At 41.5% G+C, this 21,132-nt stretch overlaps 1 protein-coding gene, 1 long non-coding RNA gene and 1 other non-coding gene across 6 annotated transcripts in view; 1 reads left to right on the plus strand and 2 right to left on the minus strand.

The window, feature by feature from the left end:
* Positions 1 to 21,132, minus strand: part of LOC107523368 (zinc finger protein 709-like) — a 486,341-nt gene that overhangs the window by 138,393 nt on the left and 326,816 nt on the right. The gene's annotated exons all lie outside the window — the stretch shown is intronic.
* The window catches only part of LOC132532454 (uncharacterized), a 242,782-nt gene that overhangs the window by 123,707 nt on the left and 97,943 nt on the right, over positions 1 to 21,132 (minus strand). The gene's annotated exons all lie outside the window — the stretch shown is intronic.
* Positions 2,988 to 3,094, plus strand: LOC132532478 (U6 spliceosomal RNA). The gene has a single exon (XR_009544433.1). It is a non-coding gene; the product is annotated as a U6 spliceosomal RNA (small nuclear RNA).

The following is a 21,132-nucleotide window of genomic DNA, read 5'->3' on the forward strand; positions in this document are numbered from 1 at the left end:
TTAGGATGAAGTTGAAGAGTTTCTGAAGGTTTCTCATTTTTCCTTGTTGGGAAATTGTGAGGATGTTGGTGAGCTTGGCAGGATTTGACTTGAGGGGACATCCATCCTCTCATCAGATTCCCTGCCTCACAAAGCACCCTGCATTCCTCATACTATGGCCTGCTCCCTTATTATCTACATAATCATTGTTTTGCCTAAAAGATTCCCACCCATCCCATTCCTTTGATCTATATTCTTTCTAGCCTCAAGACCCTCCCTGCCTGCAGGGTAGTATTATTAATCCTAGCGGTTAAAACCCTTGCAACAATTGCTAAGGAAGTTCCTACCTTTCCAGTCCCTTTTTTCCTTTCTCCACCCCTTTACTAGCCATTTCCATTTCCAATTTGCTACTTCCAGGTCTGCCCTTTAAAGGGCTGTGCTACCTGATCAATAAGGAATCGAATTGCCACACCACCACGAGTCTGTTCCTAAGTCATCTCTCTCATGTCGCCTAGTGAGTAGCAGCCCAGGCTGGCTCCAGTTGTGTTCTCTCCAATCCAGAGAGTACACACTCAGGAAGAGGCACCCCCACGCTAGCCTGGCATTCAAGTTCCTTACTAGGTCTATAAAGTCATCTAAAATGTCTACGTGGATAAGAATTGTTTTCTTTTTTAAATAAAGGGTTATCTTTTAAAATATTTTATTGTTAATGTAGTTATTATTACTGTTCTTACTGAAGTTGTCAATATTAGATAGGAGAGAAAGAAATGGAGAAAGTAGAGGAAGACAGAGAGGGGGAGAGATAAAAATGCAAGCACCTTCTAAATTTCTTCACCACTTGTGAAGTGATTCCTCTGCAGGTGGGGAGCCGAGGGCTTAAACCGGGATCCCTATGCCAGTCCTTGTATTTTACGTCAGTACTTGAGCTTGACCCACTTTGCTACTGCCCAATTCCCAGGAATAAATTTTCTAATGCCAGTGATTTTATATGTGAAAAAAACGTTATTAATTTTATCATGCCCATTCATTGTTGACATCAGTAAATTCTCAGTACAAAGTGAATTTATTTCATATATTAGAATTTAAGACAAAGAATCAAAGTACATACTCATATTCCTATCGTTTATGGAATATTCAGAGGTATGGCTTCCCTGGTATAGAAGCAGTGGTGCTGAGGGATTGAATCTGGGACTTCAGACCTCAGGCATGAGAGACTGTTTGCATAAGCATTATACTATCTATCCTCACCCAGTTGTACATTCTTTATAAAATAAATTTTGGGGACTGGGTGGTGACACACCTGCTTGAGTGTACATGTTACAATGTGAAAGGACTCATGTTCAAGCCCCCAGCCCCATCTGCAAAGGAAAAGCTTCCCAAATAGTGAAGTAGGTTTGCAGGTGTCTCTATCTATACCCTTCTCTATCACCTCCTTTTCTCTCAATTTCTGTCTCTATCCAATAAATAAATAAATAATAATAAAAAAAAAATTTTGTATTTATTTGTTTTAATAATGGTTACAAGATCTCATGATTGTTGGAGAATCCCTACTTATAATGCTTGTTCTTTCTCTGGTGAACTATTTTTTAATTAATCAATTTATTTATTTATTCATGAGAGAGATAGGGGCAGAGAAAGAACCAGACAATCAAACTCAGGACCTCATGGTTGAGAATCCAGTGCTTTATTCACTATGCCACTTCCAGGACCACAATGAACTTTTTTTTTTAAATTACTAATAGTTATGCATTATACCAAACATGTCAACTTCTTTTTATTCTCTGTTGTGCTGTGTATGCAGCTTCAAGGAGATGTGACAACATCAGGGTAAACACAAATAGTCATCAACAGGCCTTCAGGCTAACAGGAAGCTAACATAGACACCTACAAACCTGCTTCATAGCTTGTGAAACAACCCCCTGCAGGTGTGGAGCAGAGCTCCAACCCGGATCCTCAAGCTGGTCCACGTACTTTGTATCAGGTGAGCTTAACCTGCTGCACTACTTCCTGACTTCCAATCCTAGCATCCCCCCATTTTACTGGTTAGGACAGAGAGATATGGAGAGGGGAGGGGAGAGAATAAGCTACCTGCAGACCTTGTGAAGCTCCACCCGCCATGCAGTTGGGGAGCGGTGCCTTGAACCTGGGTCCTCTTGTATGGTAACAGGTGCACATATATGGTTCACCCCACCTGCCCTTCATTGTTTCTCCGTGCCTACTTGTGAGTGAGATCACTCCATAGGATCAAGTCTTCTCCGTCTGGCTTGCTTCCTTTAGTGTGATTCTGTGCACATGAGGACATGTGTGCTTAACCTAGTGTGTCACCACCTGACCTCTTGTCTTACAGCCTCCTGAACCACTACAAATCACACACTTAAAAAATAGATGAAAGGGCAGAGGGTAGATAGCATAATGGTTATGCAAAATGACTCTCAAGACTGAGGCTCCAAAGACCCAGGTTCAATCCACCACACCAACATAAGCACAACTGTTAGCCTGAGCTGAACAGTGCTCTGGTGCAAAATAAAAAATAATTTTAAAAAATTAAAAAAAAAAAAAGATGTAAAAGCGGCAAAACCAAAAGCCTCCTGCAAATTGATGAAATCACCACTAGGGCGCAGGCTTGAACCATCAATGGGTTGAGCTCCAAAGATGTAACCCAGGCCCAGAGGTTCTTGGTTTTATTTTAGTCTCTCCCACTTCCCCTCCCTCTTTCCATCTCTCTCTCTGTCTCTCTGCATATATATTTTTTTCCAGAGATGGAGAGGGAGAGAACAGAGAGACACCTGCAGATCTGCTTCACTGCTTGCAAACCTTTTCCACTCAGGTAGGGACCAGGGACTCAAACTTGGGTCCTTGTGCACTTTAACATGTGCACTACCACCCGGCCCCACAAATGTTTACTTACACATTCCCCCTCCTCCCATTCCCAGTAACTTCACTCTCTCTTTTCTTTTTTATCTTGAAATATTTTTCAATTTTATTAGTGACTTAATATTGGTATACAAGTGCTCGCTTCGGCAGCACATATACTAAAATTGGAACGATACAGAGAAGATTAGCATGGCCCCTGTGCAAGGATGACACGCAAATTCGTGAAGCGTTCCATATTTAAAAAAATATATATATTGGTATACAAAATTGTAAGATAACAGGGGTATAATTCCACATTGTTCCCTGAGTTCTGTGTCCCCATTCCCTCCACTAGAATCCACAGCAGTTCTCACAAGGTTGCAGTTATGGGTTAATTATTATTTCTACAACTAATTGCTTATATTTTCCTTTTTTCTCATGGTCCCATCTTCCCTTCCAATCCATAGGAAAACTTTTTTTTTCTATTCATAAAGAAGATAGAAAAAAAGAAGATAGGAGGAGAGAGAAGGAACCAGACATCACTCTGGTACATGTGATGTTAGGGATCCAACTCAGGACCTCACATTTGACAGACTAGTGCTTTATCCACTAAGCCACCTCCTGGACCACTCTTGTTTTTTTTTTTTTTTTTTTTTTTTTTCCCTCCAGAGCATTGCTCAGCTCTGGCTTATCATTGGGCTGGGGATTGAACCTGGGATCTCTGGTGCCTCAGGCGTGAAGGTCTTTTTCCATAACTATTATGCTATCTCTTCCTCTCCAAGCCACACCTACACCTATTACTATATCCAAATGCTCTTCCTTTCTTGCTATTCTCTCTCTGGGTCCTGATGGAGTTGGAGTCCAGAGCCCTCTGGTCATCTTCCCTCTATCATGGACCTCTGGGAGAATGGACCAAAATTCTTTTGGGGTACTGAAGGTGGATCAATAACTTCTCTCTCTCTCTTTCTCTCTTCTTAAAGACCAGGTGCTAGGATACAAAACAGTGTGGTCAAACATGTCCTGAGCAGTGCAAAAGACTGTTAAGTTCTCATCATATCAGGATGTGAAGCCACCTGCAAGGGATTTGCTTTACAGGCGGTGAAGCAGGTCTGCAGGGGTCTGTCTTTCTTTTCCTTCCTTCTCTCCATTTCTCTCTGTCCTTTCCAACAATGAGAGCAATGGCAACAATGGCAGTAATGACAACAAGGGCAACAACAATAACAACAACAAATGGAGAAAAATTGAAAAAGAAAAAGGAGAGATGAATGGAACACATGAGGTGAGTCTTTAGTTAGTTGTGGTCTATCACAGCTGATCCAGGGATTGATTCAAAGGGGACAGGTAGAAGGATTGGAAAGCAGTGAGGACTCAACGTGGCTGGAGGCAAAGGGGTGCTGACACCAACCTGGGACTCAGGAGCCCCAGAAATGAAAATCTCTCTGCAGAACCATTATGCTGCCCACCCTCTGCACACAACAGTTTTGCGCAACAACACTCCCTTGAGTGTTGAGTTCTGTGAGTTCTCCAGACTGTTCTCCACAGAGTTTGGACCAACTTACATTCCCACCAGCAGTGCAGGAGGGTTCCTTTGACCCCACAACCTCTCCAGCATTTGCTGCTGTTACCTTTTCTGATGTATGACAATTCAAACAGGAGTGAAGTGATATCTCATTGTTGTCTTTATTTGCATTTCTCTGATAATCAGAGACTTGGAGCATTTTTTCATGTGTTTCTTGGCCTTTTGGATGTCTTCTGTGGTGAATATTCTGTCCAAGTCCTCCCCCCATTTTTGGATGGGGTTATTTGTTGTCTTGTTGTTGAGTTTGGCAAGTTCTTTATATATTCTGGTTATTAGCCTCTTGCCTGATGTATGGCATGTAAGGATCTTCTCCCATTCTGGGAGGGGTCTCTTGGTTTGGGTAGTAGTCTCTATTGCTTTGCAGAGGCATTTTTAATTTGATGTAGTCCCATAGGTTTATGCTTGCCTTAGTCTTTGTAATTGGATTTGTTTCACTGAAGATGTCTTTCAAAATTATGTGGAAAAGAGTTTTACCAATAATTTTCCTCTTAGTATCTGATAGTTTGTGGTCTAATATCCAAGTCCTTGATCCACTTGGAATTTGCTTTTGTGCTTGGTGAAAATTAGTGGTTCTGTTTCATTCTTCTGCATGTTTCAACCCATTGTTTCCAACACCATATGTTGAAGAGACTCTGCTTTCCCCATTTAGTAACCTGGGTACCTTTGTCAATGATTAGATGTCCATAGGTGTGGGGCCTCACTTCTGGGCTCTCAATTCTATTCCACTGGTCAGTGTGTCTGTTCATGTTCCAGTACAAGCAGTTTTGATGACAATTCCCCTATAATACAATTTGAGGTCTGGGAGTGTGACGCCTCTAGTTCTGTTCATTCCTCTCAAGATTGTTTTGGGGAGTTGGGCGGTAGCGCAGCGAGTTAAGCGCATGTGGCGCAAAGCGCAAGGACCGGCGTAAAAATCCCTGTTCGAGCCCCCGGCTCCCCACCTGCAGGGGAGTCTCTTCACAGGCGGTGAAGCAGGTCTGCAGGTGTCTGTCTTTCTCTCCCCCCTCTGTCTTCCCCTCCTCCCTCCATTTCTCTCTGTCCTATCCAACAACGACAACAATAAAACAACAAGGGCAACAAAAGGGAATAAATAAATAAAATCTTTAAAAAAAAACTTTAAAAAAAAGATTGTTTTGGCAATTCTAGGTCTTTTCTGGTTCCAGATAAACATTTGTAGCATTTGTTCTATTCTCCTAAAAATGTGCTTGGGATCTTGATGAGGATAGCATTAAATGTATAGATGGATCTGGGTATTATATTCATTTGGATGATGTTAACTCTTCCAACCCAAGATCATGGAATATCTTTCCACTTCTTTGAGTCTTTTTCAATTTTCTTGAGTAGTGACTCATAATTTTCAGCATACAAGTCTTTCACTACTTTGGTTAGGTTTATTCCTAGATATTTTATTTTTTTAGATGCTTCATTTATTTATTAATGAGAAAGATAGAAGGAGAAAGAACCAGACATCACTCTGGCCCATGTGGCTGCTAGGGATTGATGTCAGGACCTAATGCCTGAGAGTCCAAATCTTTACCACTATGCCACCTCCCAGACCCTTAAAGGATTTTAAAGAAAAAGACAGAAAGATACCCAAACACTGAAACTGCCTGTCATGTGGTAGGGTTCTGTCTGAAATGAAGACTGTGCACTACACTGCTAAAAGTTAAAACTATCTGAGTGAGCTATTTTGCTGTTTGTGGACTATTTTATTTTATTTTTTTATTTAGGTTTTAATTTTTTCCCATTTTATTGCCCTTGCCATTTATCATCATCATTGTTGTTATTACTGTAGTTGTTATTACTGTTGCTGTTGTTGGGTAGAACAGAGAGAAATCAAGAGAAGAGTGGAAGACAGAGAGGGGTGAGAAAGACAGACACCTGCAGAGCTACTTCACCACCTATGGAATGAACCCCCTGCAGGTGGGTAGCTGAGGGCTCTAACTGGGATCCTTAAGTGGGTCCTTGTGCTTTGCACCACATACGCTTAGCCTGCTGTACTACCACTCGGCTCCAGAACCATTTTATATTAATAGTTTTTTTTTTTTAAGATTTTATTATTTATTGATGAGAAAGATAGGAGGAGAGAGAGAAAGAAACAGACATCACTCTGGTACATGTGCTGCTGAGGCTTGAACTCAGGACCTCATGCTTCAGAGTCAAGCACTTTATTCACTGTGCCACCTCCCAGACCATATTCATAGTTTTTGTTATTATTAAAGAAATATAGATAAAGGAGATACAGAATACTGCTCAACTCTAGTTTATGGTGTTGCTACAAATTGAATTTAGAACTGTAGAGCCTCAAGCATAAAAGCCTTCTGCATGCAAAGAATGTTGTCTCCCCAAACCCACTTTCTTTCTTTGCTTCTTTCTTTTTTCTTATTTATTTAAGAAAGGAGACATTAACAAAACCATAGGATAGGAGGGGTACAACTCTACACAATTCTCACCACCCTGTCGCCATATCCCATCCCCTATCAGCTTTCCCATTCTCTATCCCACTGGGAGTATGGACCCAGGGTCATTGTGGGTTGCAGAACGTGGAAGGTCTGGCTTCTGTAATTGTTTCCCCACTGAATATGGGCCTTGAATCCTGAATCCATACTCCCAGCCTGCCTCTCTCTTTCCCTAGTAGGGTGGCTCTCTGGGGAAGTGGAGCTCCAGGACACATTTGTGGGGTCTTATTCAATGCAGTGAGTTATTACCAATCTGCCAGGACTGGAGTGAGGAGAGCACTGCTTGCTGTAAACAGAGCCTTCAGTTTGTAGCACCACATGAGGGAGATGACAAAGCATATTTCTCTTTTTAGATAGAGAAGGAGAGAGGCAGAGAGAGATATGTAGGCAGAGAAAATAGGAGAGAGACTACAGAACCACACAATCACCTGTAACATTTCTTCTTTCTGTATAACACACCCATGTGGTGGTAGGGAAACTTTAGGTCCTCACTCACTGTAAATTATTTCTCTGGATTAAGCTATCTCCTAGTTCCAGGATTAATAATAGAATAAATTGAAGGGTTGTGCAGTGGCACACCTGGTTGAACACATATCTTACAATGCTCAAAGACCCAGGTTCAAGGACGCAGCCCCACTTGTAGGTGAAATGCTTTGTGAGTGGTGAAAAGGAGCTGCAGGCATCTTTCTCCCTCTCTATCACCCCCCTTCCCTCTCTATTTATGACTGGCTCTATCCAAAAAATAAAGATAATAAAACTTAAAAACACCACTTAAAAATAATATTAGAAGGAGTCGGGTGGTAGAGCAGTGGGTTAAGCGCAGGTGGCACAAAGCACAAGGATTGGTGTAAGGATCCTGGTTCGATCCCCCAGCTCCCCACCTGCAGGTGAGTAGCTTCACAGGTGGTGAAGCAGGTCTGCAGGTGTCTTTCTCTCCCCATCTCCCCCTTCTCTCTCCATTCCTCTCCGTCTTATCCAACAGCAACAATAAAACAGTAAGAGCAACAAAAGGGAATAGATAAATAAATATTTTAAAAACAATAATAATGGAATAATGGTAATATACTTCACTTAGATACATAAGAGAAAATATCCACTTTTAGATCCTGAACTCCTTTTGTAAATATGGCTGTGATAAAACTTAGAGGTGGACAGTGGAAATAAATGTACCTACAAATTTTTCATACCTCTAGCAATAGTTTTGAAAATATATCTCAACAGAGAAAATGACTAAAGTCAAGATGATATGTGATTTATGAGGGCCAGGAGGTGGCTCAGTGGATGTAGTGCTGGACTCTCAAGCATGACATCCTGAGTTCAATCCCTAGCAGCACATGTACCAGAGTGATGTCTGGCTCTTTCTCTTTTCCTCCTATCCCTCTCATTAATAAATAAATAAATTTTATTTTAAAAAGATGATGGATGGTTTATTTTTCCACACCAAGAAGTCACTAATTACTTTACCACTATAATACATTTGAATCTTTTTATATGTATTTATTCATTCCCATATGTTGCCTTTTTTGTTTTATTGCTGTAGTTATTATTGTTGTTGGGTAGGACAGAGAGAAGTGGAGAGAGGAGGGAAAGATAAAGAGGGGAGAGAAAGATAGACTCTGCAGACCTGCATCACAGCCTGTAAAGCGAGTACACTGTAGGTGGGGCTCCAGGGGCTGGTACTGGGATGTTGGCTACTGGTTAATTATTAATAATTAGCAAAACTAAATGACCATTTTTAAGTGGCATATTCATGCTATGCAATCTCCACCAAAAGCCCTAATATCATGCTTATAGCAGGAAAATGATGCTAAAAATAAATAGGTGAAGTCCCTATAAAAATGATGTTTGGGAAATCAGTCAGTCACCACATGCATACAAAAACCAACTACCATCACATGACACCATGGGTCAACTCAAAATACATAAGCACTTGGATATTAGACCAGGAACCAAAAAATCTATAGAAATTATCCTCAGTAGAGGACATAATATCTGATTTGTAATGTTTTCACAGACCAAAGTTCAACATCAAAGATAAGTAAATTAATGGCATAATGAACCACTGAGACTACATCAAACTGAAAACATTTGGTATGATGACAAGACCTATCACCAAGACAAAGAGATACAGTAAAAAATAAGAAAACATATTTACATGCTATACATCAAAGTGCTAATCAGCAATATATATACTCACACTACTCAGTAGAGTATCATGAACAACCACAGTAAATGTGCAGAAATAAATTTATAGTCTCTTTAACCAAGATGTTTAGTCACCGGGCAATTAAAAATTGCTCACAATACCTGACTGTCAAATACCTGTATATTATAACAATAAAGTTTCATTTTTTTTCAAAAAAGAGTAACTGTAGTTTATCACCCCCTTTTAGATTCACTGAGTTTTATAATATCTTAGACAAAGGCAATAAAAAGCACACATGGAAACCAAGCAGAATTATGTTAGGTCTCTGAATCCCAGGACAGACATCTTTCTCAATAGGAATACTGGATTAATGTCATTACTTTTATCTGCCAAAATTAAAACATTTTCAACAGTTCTATGTCACTAATCAACATAAGAATTGCTCATCCCAAATAGAATGCTGTGTAGAGAGAAAAAGAAGGCTGGGGGGGGGGGCAAGTGGTGGCAGACTTGGTTAAGTGTTCACTTTATAGTGTGCAAAGACCCAGTTCAAGCCCCCTGTCCCCACCTACAGGAGGAAAGCTTCAGGAAATGTGAAGCAGTGCTACAGGTTTCTTTTTTTTTTTTTTTAATATTTATTTATTCCCTTTTGTTGCCCTTGTTGTTTTATTGTTGTAGTTGTCATTGTTGGATAGGACAGAGAGAAATGGAGAGAGGAGGGGAAGACAGAGAGGAGGAGAGAAAGACAGACACCTGCAGACCTGCTTCAATGCCAGTGAAGTGACTCCCCTACAGGTGAGGAGCCGGGGTTCGAACCAAGATCCTTATGCCGGTCCTTGTGCTTTGCGCCACCTGCACTTAACCCACTGTGCTACAGCCCAACTCCCAGGCTACAGGTTTCTATCTAATTCTTTCCCTTTCTATCTCCCCTGCCCCATCCATTTTTCTTGGTCTCAATCCTATATTAAATAAACAAATATTTTTAAAATCTACTTTAAAAAAGAGAGAAAATGAAGACTCTCAGTATAAGGAAGTATGTATTCTAAGAAACCTCATTTGTGCATGATTCCACTATTCCTAGTGGAACAATTTTATTTATTTATATTCTCTAGACAGAAAAAAATAAAGGCACCAGAATAACACCCATAAAGTTTCCCTTTTCACGTCTATCTGTGTTGTTAGGGCTTGAAACTCAATATGTGGGTATGACAAAGTTGCACTTTACAACATGACTTATGTCTTGGTATTCAAAAATTATTTCACAGGGTCTTTCTGGGGGCATACCAAGTAGAGACCTCAATTATCACCTGAGAGATCCCAGTTGGGTTCAAGACCCATCTCTCCACCAGATGTAGAGAAAACTCTCACAATTATATGTGCTTCACACACACACCATTTCTCATTATCTAGGTATATCTGTATCTATATATATAACATAACATTCAAGAATGGTGACACTGAGTCTCAGTGATAACACTAATTGGGATATAAGAATTTTAAGAGTAAGAGGCTGGGGAGAGAGCACAGTGGTATGTAAAATACTTCCATACTGGAGGCTTTCAACCACAAACATCAAGATAAGCCAGAGTAAAGCAGTACTCTGATCAGTCTCTCTCTCTCTCATTAAAATAAATAAAAATTTTAAATAGAAGAGTTTAACTTCCTCAGAGTTATGCCCCACTAGGGAAAGAGGTAGGCAGGCTGGGAGTATGGATTGACCTGTCTGTCAATGCCCATGTTCAGTGGGAAAGCCATTACAGATGCCAGACCTTCCACCTTCTGTATACCATAATGACCCTGGGTCCATACTCCAAGAGGGATAAAGAATATAGGAAAGCTAGAGAGTCAGGTGGTGGCACACCTGGTTGAGCACACATGTTGCAGTGCTCAAGGACCTGGGTTCGAGCCCCCAGTCTGCAGAAGGAAAATTTTGCAAGTGGTGTTGTAATGCTGCAGGTGTCTCTCTGTCTCTTTCCCTGTCTGTCTCCCCCTTCTTCTCAATGTCTGGCTATGCAATAAATAAATAAATAATATTAAAACAAAATTTTTAAGAAAAGAATATAGGAAAGCTATTAGAGGAGAGCCGGGCTAGCTTCATAGGTGGGAGACAGATGACCATGGATTCATGGCTGTGCTGGAAAGCAGTATCTCTTATTCATGTGGAAAGCAGCACAATCTAAACTAAGCTATCTCTAATCACAATCCTGTCCTTATATATACTCGCTAAGTAGGGTGGAAACTGGATGTGACAGAGAGGGTGGAGCGAAATGAGACTGGTGCAAATCAGGGTGTACTAAGAGAGGAGGCGGAGCACAAAACATCATGAACCAGTGGGGATTAAACCAATGCCCTGCAGGCAGGGTGGTGCTTAGTTAACAGTGGTTATGTAAATAGAATACAGTGTTAAGCAGAGGGATTAAACCAATGAAACAGAAGGGGATTTAGAAGCAGAATTAGAAGCACACAAAGAGGGGAGGGGATGAGATATGGCATTCTGGTGGTGAGAATTGTACTTCTCTTATCCTATGGCCTTGTCAGCATTTCCAAATTTTCATATTTACTTATTTATTTAGCCCTTGTTATTTTATTGTTGTAGTTACTACTGTTGTCATCGTTGTTGGATAGGACAGAGAGAAATAGAGAGAGGAGGGGAAGACAGAGAAGGGGAGAGAAAGATTGACACCTGCAGACCTGCTTCACTGCTTGTGAAGCCACTCACCTGCAGGTGGGGAGCCAGGGGCCCAAACTGGGATCCTTACGCCAGTCCCTATGCTTTGCTCTACCTGGATGTAACCCACTGTGCTACTGCCCGAATCCCAGCATTTCCATTTTATAAATAAAAATTAAATTATTTAGAAATGGACCTATGATCCTGCAATTCCACTCCTGGGGATATGTTCTAAGGAACATAATATATCCATCCAGAAAGATCTGTGTACATATATGTTCTTGGCAGCACAATTTGTAAGAGCCAAAACCTGGAAGCAACCCAGGTGTCCAACAACAGATGAGTGGCTGAGCAAGTTGTGGTATATATACACAATGGAATACTACTCAGCTGTAAAAAAAATGGTGACTTCACCATTTTCATCGGATCTTGGATGGACCTTGAAAAATTCATGTTAAGTGAAATAAGTCAGAAACAGAAGGATGAATATGGGATGATCTCACTCTCAGGCCGAAGTTGAAAAACAGGATCAGAAAAGAAAACACAAATAGAACCTGAAATGGAATTGGCATATCTCACCAAAGCAAAAGACTCTGGGGTGGGTGGGGAGAATACAGGTCCAAGAAGGATTCAGAGGACCTAGTGGGGGTTGTATTATTAAATGGGAAACTGGGGAATGTTATACATTTACAAACTATTGTACTTATTGTTGAATATAAAACATTAATTCCCCAATAAAAAATTAAATTATTTTAAAAAGTGAAAATAAATACAAGGGTATTTGTTTTCCTCCACCTGAAAACCCCCGTAGTTCTTACAGGAGGAGGATAACCAAAAAAAAAAAAAAAAAGAAAGAAAGGAAAGAGCGTGAAGGAGATAGCATAATGGTTATGGAAATAAACTTCCAGACCTGAGGCTTCAAAGGTCCAGGTTCAGTCTCTCACACCACCACAAGCCAGAGCTGAATGCTTCTCTGGAAAAAAATATATATACATATATATACTAAACCAATTAAATTTAATAAAAATTATCTAGAAAATCTTACAGTGCCCAAAATCATTGTTCTTACACTTAAATGCTGACTCTCCTTATACTTCCTCATCTGCAGAATTTGTACTTATTTGTACTACCTGGAGCACTAGGCAAAGTAAGTACAGTGAAGACAGCACCAAATGGTTGTTGGACGTAGAATCGAGATGACCAGGAGTCGGGTGGTAGCAAAGCAGGTTAAGCCCACGTGGCAAAAAGTGCAAGTAATTGTGTAAGGATCTTGGTTCGAGCCCCTGGCTCCCCACCTACAGAGAGACTAAATTTTCTACCTGACTATCAGGTCCTTCCTAGCTCCCAACCTGAGTCAAGAATCTGAGTTGAGATCATGAGAATCTCAGTCAAGGGTGAGGCAGTATTAGCATGCTGTTTAGGGGAAACTCTCTGCAAGGACATCAACAACTACTCCCCACACCCTGTGGGAAGGCCAGCTATGCACAAATTCCTACATAGTATCTTATTTAGGTAATTTTTAATTTACATTAACAAGAGAGAGATACTCAGAGAGACCAGAGCACAGCTCAGCTCTAGCTTATGGTGGTGCTGGGGTTTGCACCTGGAACTTTGGACCCTCAGGGACAAGGGTCTTTTTGCATAAGCAACCCAAGTATCTCTTTTTCCATTCAACTGTTATTGCCATAAAAAGAGGTTGGAGGGCTAGGTGATAGTGCAGCATGTTAAGCAAAAGTGGCCCAAAGCACAAGGACTAGACAAGGATCCCCATTCAAGCCCTCTGCTACACAACTGCAGGGGGTGGCTTCACAGGCTATGAAGCAGGTCTGCACGTGTCTTCTCTATCTTTCTCTCCTTCTCTGTCTTCCCTCCCTCTATTGGTTTATCTCTGTCTTATCCTATAACAACACCTAGGACAACAATAACAGTAATAACTACAATAAGGACAACAAAAATGGGGAAAATGGCCTCCAGGAGCAGTGGATTCATAGTGCAAGCACCCAGCCCCAGCAATAACCCTGGAGGCAAAAAAAAAAAGGGAATCAGTTGAGCACAGAGGGTAGATAGCATAATGGTTATGCAAAGAGACATTTAATGGCTGAGGCTCCAAAGCCCTAGGTTCAATCACCCCTATCACCATCAGCCAGAGCTGATCAGTGTTCTGGCAAAAAAGAAGATAAATAAATAAAAGACATGCAGATGTGCACACCAGGAGACAATGGCTGAAGTTAATCCCCTTGGAATTCCACTATGGGAGCCTGAGGGCTTTTAAACTATAAGTAGGCTTCCTAGCTTAATCACTGACTTCTGACCAAGAGATACAGCAGGGTGGGGGCATAGTTAATCCAGTGGTTATGCAAAGAGACTCTCACAGCTCCACTGCTAGGCCACAGACGTATAGACTATCTCCTAAGTTTCCTGGTTAGTGCTCTGTCCCCTGGTGTCAATACAAGGCTTCCCTGCTGCTCCAGGTTCTGAGGGCAGTAGCAATGGAGACTCACAGTTGCATTTGGTGAGTCTCTGGGAAGTCCTCTCCTCCCTTCAACTGTCTTTTTATTGGTGAAACAGACTGGAGGTGGAGTCTCAACTGGTAAACTGCTGGACTGTTATCAGCCGCTTAATCTCTACCTTGGTATCTCTCTGTCCATGAGCCACCTGTGTTTGCACTCACCAGTGATTTAGTGGCTTCCTGAAGTGGTTCTAGTCCTGTCTTGTTGTGGTCCCAGGTGGCCTCCTTTGGTATTCCTAGTTGACCCGGGAGGGGAGAGGAGAGAAACACATCTGCTGCTCCTTTGTAGCCTCTCCTCTGGAAGTCCCTTATAGGAATATTTTAACCCAGGTGCCTGCTCCTCCCAAGTTAACACTTCTCATAGGAATATTGCTAAAGCTGTGCAGACCTCCCACATTTAGTACTAGTATTAAATGAGAGTAAAATGTCTGAGCAATAATTCTAATTATTTGTGCCTATTTTCAAAGCAGCATTTAAAACTTCATAGAAAGCTGCACAGAAGGGTGGGGGTAGATAGCATAATGGTTATGCAAAGAGACTCTCATGCCTGAGGCTCTGAAGTCCCAGGTTCTGTCCCTACACCACCAGAAGCCAAAGCTGAGCAGTGCTCTGGTAATAAAAAAGAAAGAGAAGAATGGAAGAAAGAAAGAATGAAAGAAAGTTGCACAGAAAAGGGCCATGTTCACATGAATAGTAAGTCTGGAATATGACCATAGCTGATGGGGAGGCGTTAATTCTGGAAAAATCAATCAGAAGTAACTGTCCAGAGACAGTTCAAAGTGTCCAAAGCTATGAAATGACTAGAGAGCAAGTTGAGAGGACAGAGCACACACCTGCCTTTTCTAAGAATGCGACAGTCTTCGAGATGGGTCATGGCAACAACCACATGTCTGTGGCAACATGATGCCGCCATCAGCGTGTTTGTACCTCTGTGCTGTCTGAAACAACAGTCACTAACTGCAGTGCCTGCTGAGTTCTTGGAAACTTATCAGCTCAACTGACTTTGCCTGAAGTGTCAACCAAATGCCAGACTTTGAACAATTATGCCCGGTATTTTTTTTCCAGTGTTTAAAGCTATAAAATCGGCTCAGTTATGTCAAATTGACTACATGTTGAAATGATAAGTATTTGTGTAGAGATGAGCTGAAAAATAAGTGTAAAACTGGTAATTAAAGGAAAGGCAAGCCTGGACTGAAAGCTATACAAACAATTAGAGAAAGCAATTCAATTGGAGGCTGCAGCTACAGAACCCAGAGGCAAGGAATCATAACAAAAGAACACACCTTCGAGAATCCAGAGGCAGGATAAGAAGATAACCACAGGGCTGTAAAAAAAAAAAAAGCTCACTTCCCCCCATACATATGTAATGGAAAATTAAAGTTGTAACACTGTCATGTACCTTATATTCTGAATTGTATATAAACCCTAGTAAGACTTAGATAAGGGGTTGAACACCCAAACAGCTGTGAGGTCTGGGCCCTAGCCCTTATCCCAAGCTAGTAAATAAAGCTCTTTGTCTTTACATCACCCTGGTCTCTTGGTGAATTTCTTGGATTACCGAACCTAACAATTTAAATGCAGTGGGCTAAATCAATAGTTAAAATTCATTGGTGTCTTACGTCAAAGTAAAAGACTCTGGGGGTGGAAGGCAGGGCTCTGGTCCTGGAACAGACAGCAAAGGAGGACTTAGTGGGGTTCGAGCTGTTATGTGGAAAACTGACCATGTTACATATGTACAAACTATTGCATTTTACTGGCCACTGTAAACTATTAATACCCCAACAAAGAAACTTGAAAAATAGTTATAATTCATTCCAGCAATTTTTTTCTACTTCCTTCATGGGGGCACTAGCAGATTTTAGACTCATGTGTGGACTGACAGTTATAGTATCCTTTATTAGTGAGGCCAAGCTTTGGGGGCGCCAAGCAGAGCGGACATGGCACAGTGCTCGGGCTCGAGTCTTGGGAGAGAGACAGATAATCACTCTAGCATATGAGATGCTTGTGGTAAAAATTTGTGTTCCCTTGCTGAGAACCCAACAGCCCACTCATTGCCCCTCAGAATGCCTCTCCAGGACCTCTTTATGTGTGAAAATGTGTATATTATGTGGTCAAAGTGGTGCCCACATGTGGTCAGCTAAGGTGTTTTCTGTGACAGTGTGACAGCTCAGACTCTTGCATGGGTGACATCCACAGCCAGGACTGCCGGACTGCCTGCCTGCCGGCCTGCCTGCCTTTGGGAAACTCCACACTGCCTGAGAATGAAGCTGTGAATCTGAATTGGCCCCACCCACACCCCTCCTCTGGTCTGAGTGGAGCAAGTCTTCATTCAAGTCATCCAGGGAGAAGTCTGATGCAGATACACCCATTGACACTCCTTAATCCACTCTGCTGTCCTGCTCTCCTATCAGCAGTCAGAATTCAAAGGGTGGGGAGGTGGTTGGAGACAGATATAAAGTCTCAGGCTTCTGTCTCCAGAGACAGAATCTTCTAGCTCTGGGAAGTCTCCTGCCTGTTGCTCCAGCCCCTCCAGTTGAGAGGAGCCAGCAAACCTCCTCACAGCAGGTAAGTTACCCAGCTCTCTTTGATGACTGAGACCCCATCCCCACACCACCCATCCCCTGTGTGTGGGCAGTTGGGGGTGGGGATTGAACATGGGAACCCTGGGATTTATGGCATGTAAACCCTGAGCTTTCAAAGGGGAGTCTACTCCACAAATAAGGATCTTTTCTGTTCAGCTCTGGTTTATGGTGGTACAGAGGATTGAATCTGAGACTTTGGAGCCTCAGGCAAGAGAGTCTCTTTGCATAACCATTATCCTATCTACCCTCTAGCAATAAATAGTAAATATAAGTACCCCACTAACAATAAATCCCATTGATCTGATCTGGGACCCATATTCAGCACAGGAGCCTGTGTAACCTCTGCATCCCTGGAGGTCTGAGCTTGATTTCATAGTCATATGTAGGAACATTCTAGGCTGCAGTCATTTCAGGTCAAGTTTTCCATGAGTGGCACAGTATGTTAACCCAGTCTCCCTTTGGAAAGTGGGGCAGTCCCTACCATTGTTGTTCCACTTTGAAGGCAAGGTCCTGTAGAGACCCACAAGAGGTTCCATGATGCTGTTCCTGATGGAGATGACCAGAGATGGAGGAGAGAGTAGAGATCTGTTAGAGGTCTGGGACTATCATGTCTATGTGGGGTTCTTAGAATTCCCTGACTAGAGTCCCAGATGATGGGGCTATCTGGTGACCCCATGGTTAGGATATACTGTACCAGGGCTGGGGAGACAGCAGAATGGTTCTGCAAAGAGATTCTTGTGCCTGAGGCACCAAAGTTGCCAGGTTCAATCCCCAGCACCACTATAAGCCAGAGCTGAGCTTTGCTCTGGATAAAAAAAAAAAGGATTTCCTGTACCATATAAGACCTTACTATGATTTATGCCATTTAATGGTATTTACAAATAACTGTATCTTAAATACTGACAAGACCAGTTGTTTCTAGCCATCCTGGTCTAAGATTATTGATGATGTGGTATTTCTTTCTTTCTTCTTGACTTATTTATTTTCCATTTTTGTTGCCCTTGTTTTTATTGTTGTAGTTATTATTGTTGTTATTGATGTCATCTTTGCTTGGTAGGACAGAGAGAAATGGGAAAAAGAGGAAGACAGAGAGGGGGAGAGAGAGAGATAGACACCTGCAGACCTAATTTGCTGCTTGTGAAATGATGCCTCTGCAGCTGGGGTTTTGGGGGTCAAACTGGGAAATTTCCACTGGTCTTTGTGCTTAACCCTCTGTGCTAACCCTGATTTAGTATTTCAAAGCACAATTAATTAATAGAAATGTATTAATTTAAGCCCACTCTGAAAATTTAATGAGGTTACAAATGTGAAAATCTAAGTGTTTAGATTGAAGGATTGTCTACTCAGAACTGGGGTGTATGCATCAAATTCTAAGATATTCAATATATTTTACTCCTCAATAGTTTAGTGATTTATAAGACTTTAACTTAATAGGAGTGTATATTAACACCCTCCCTGGCACTAAAAGTCTGTGTCCCTACCCCCATGCCTACCCCCATGCCACTGTTAATAATCTACCCTAACACTCCCACAAAGTGTTTATGTTGGTACAATACTGCAATTTTTGCTTTGTATCCTCATTCCTGTTCTAGTTTCTCAACTTTTGTATATGAGTGGGATCATCCAATATGGATGTTTCTCTTTCTGACTTATTTCACTTAATAGATTTCCTTCTAGCACCATCCAGGATGTATTGGGAAGGTGGGTTCATTATTCTTAATGGCTGAGTGTTCATTGTGTATGTATAGCACAGCTTTCTCAGCCGTTCATCTGAGAATGTTCTTGGGGACCTGGTCTGTTTCCTGGTTTTGGCTATTATGAATTGTGCTGTTATGAACATAGATGTACACATATCTTTTTGGATGGGTGTGACTGACTAGGTGTCCAGCCCTAAGAGAGGAATGACTGGTCCATAAGGAAGGTCCATTTCTGGTCTTGTGAGGGTTCTTCAGACTGCTCTCCACAAGAGTTGGATCAGTTTACATTCCCACCAGCAGTACAAGAGAGATCCTTTGTTGTCCCCACAACCTATCCACCATTTGTTGCTGCTGTCATTTTTGATGTCTGACTTTCTCATGGGGCTGATGTGGTGTTGGTTATTATACCAGGTCCCCTGCATTGCTTAACACTGTGGTCTATTTACATAATTTTTTTTTTTTTGGTCTGAGAACCACCCTTTCTTTTTTTTTTTTTTTTTTAACATTTCTCAGTTTTCTTTTTTTTTTTTTAATTAAAGAAAGGATTAATTAACAAAACCATAGGGTAGGAGGGGTACAATTCCACACAATTCCCACCACCCAATCTCCATTTCCCACCCCCTCCCCTGATAGCTTTCCCATTCTCTATCCCTCTGGGAGCATGGACCCAGGGTCATTGAGGGTTGCAGAAGGTAGAAGGTCTGGCTTCTGTAATTGCTTCCTCGCTGAACATGGGCGTTGACTGGTCGGTCCATACTCCCAGTCTGCCTCTCTCTTTCCCTAGTAGGATGGGTCTCTGGGGAAGCTGAGCTCCAGGACACATTGGTGGTGTCTTTAATCCAGGGAAGTCTGGCCGGCATCCTGATGACACCTGGAACCTGGTGACTGAAAAGAGAGTTAACATACAAAGCCAAACAAATTGTTGAGCAATCATGGACCCAAAGCTTGGAAAAGTGGAGAGGAAGTATTAGGGAGGTACTCACTGCAAACTCTAGTATACTTATGCTTTCTTACTTTGGTGCCATACTCCAAACTCAGTCAATTTCTGTTTTGCGTTTCTACTTCTTTTTTTTTTTTTTTTTTTACATGCATAACATTCCCCAGATTCCCATTTAGGAATACAACCCCCACTAATTCATTCATCATTTTTCATGGACCTGTATTCTCCCCACCCACCCACCAACCCCAGAGTCTTTTACTTTGGTGTAATACTCCAATTCCATTTCAGGTTCGACTTGTGTTTTCTTTTCTAATCTTGTTTTTCAACTTCGGCCTGAGAGTGAGATCATCCCATATTCATCCTTCTGTTTCTGACTTATTTCACTCAACATGATTTTTTCAAGGTCCATCCAAGATTGGCTGAAAACGGTGAAGTCACCATTTTTTACAGCTGAGTAGTATTCCATTGTGTATATAGACCACAACTTGCTCAGCCACTCATCTGTTGTTGGACACCTGGGTTGTTTCCAGGTTTTGGCTATTACAAATTGTGCTGCCAAGAACATATGTGTACACAGATCTTTTTGGATGGATGTGTTGGGTTCCTTAGGATATATCCCCAGGAGGGGAATTGCAGGGTCATAGGGTAGGTCCATTTCTAGCCTTCTGAGAGTTCTCCAGACTGTTCTCCACAGAGGTTGGACCAATTGACATTCCCACCAGCAGTGCAGGAGGGTTCCTTTGACCCCACACCCTCTCCAGCATTTGCTGCTGTTACCTTTTCTGATGTGTGACATTCTCACAGGAGTGAAGTGATATCTCATTGTTGTCTTGATTTGCATTTCTCTGACAATCAGAGACTTGGAGCATTTTTTCCTGTGTTTCTCGGCCTTTTGGATCTCTTCTGTGGTGAATATTCTGTCCAAGTCCTCCCCCCATTTTTGGATGGGGTTATTTGTTGTCTTGTTGTTGAGTCTGGTAAGCTCTTTATATATGTTGGTTATTAAACTCTTATCTGATGTATGGCATGTAAATATCTTCTCCCATTCTGTGAGGGGTCTCTTGATTTGGGTAGTGGTTTCTTTTGCTGTGAAGAAGCTTTTTAATTTGATGTAGTCCCATAGGTTTATACTTGCCTTAGTCTTCCTTGTAATTGGATTCGTTTCATTGAAAATGTCTTTAAAATTTATGCCGAAAAAAGTTCTTCCAATATTTTCCTCTAAGTATCTGATAGTTTCTGGTCTAACATCCAAGTCCTTGATCCACTTGGAATTTACTTTTGTATTTGGTGAAATACAGTGATTCAGCTTCATTCTTCTGCATGTTTCAACCCATTGTTTCCAACACCATTTGTTGAAGAGACTCTGCTTCCCCCATATAATAGTCTGGGCCCCTTTGTCAAAGATTAGATGTCCATAGGTGTGGGGCCTCATTTCTGGGCTCTCAATTCTATTCCACTGGTCAGTGTGTCTGTTCATGTTCCAGTACCAAGCAGTTTTGATGACAATGGCCCTATAATATAGTTTGAGATCTGGCAGTGTGATGCCTCCGGTTCTGTTCTTTTTTCTCAAGATTGTTTTGGCAATTCTAGGTCTTTTCTGGTTCCAGATAAACATTTGTAGCATTTGTTCTATTCTCCTAAAAAATGTGCTTGGGATCTTGATGGGGATAGCATTAAATTTGTAGATGGCTCTGGGTAATATATTCATTTTGATGATGTT

The sequence above is a fragment of the Erinaceus europaeus genome, chromosome 13 (assembly GCF_950295315.1).
Source record: "Erinaceus europaeus chromosome 13, mEriEur2.1, whole genome shotgun sequence".
Taxonomy (NCBI): Eukaryota; Metazoa; Chordata; class Mammalia; order Eulipotyphla; family Erinaceidae; genus Erinaceus; species Erinaceus europaeus.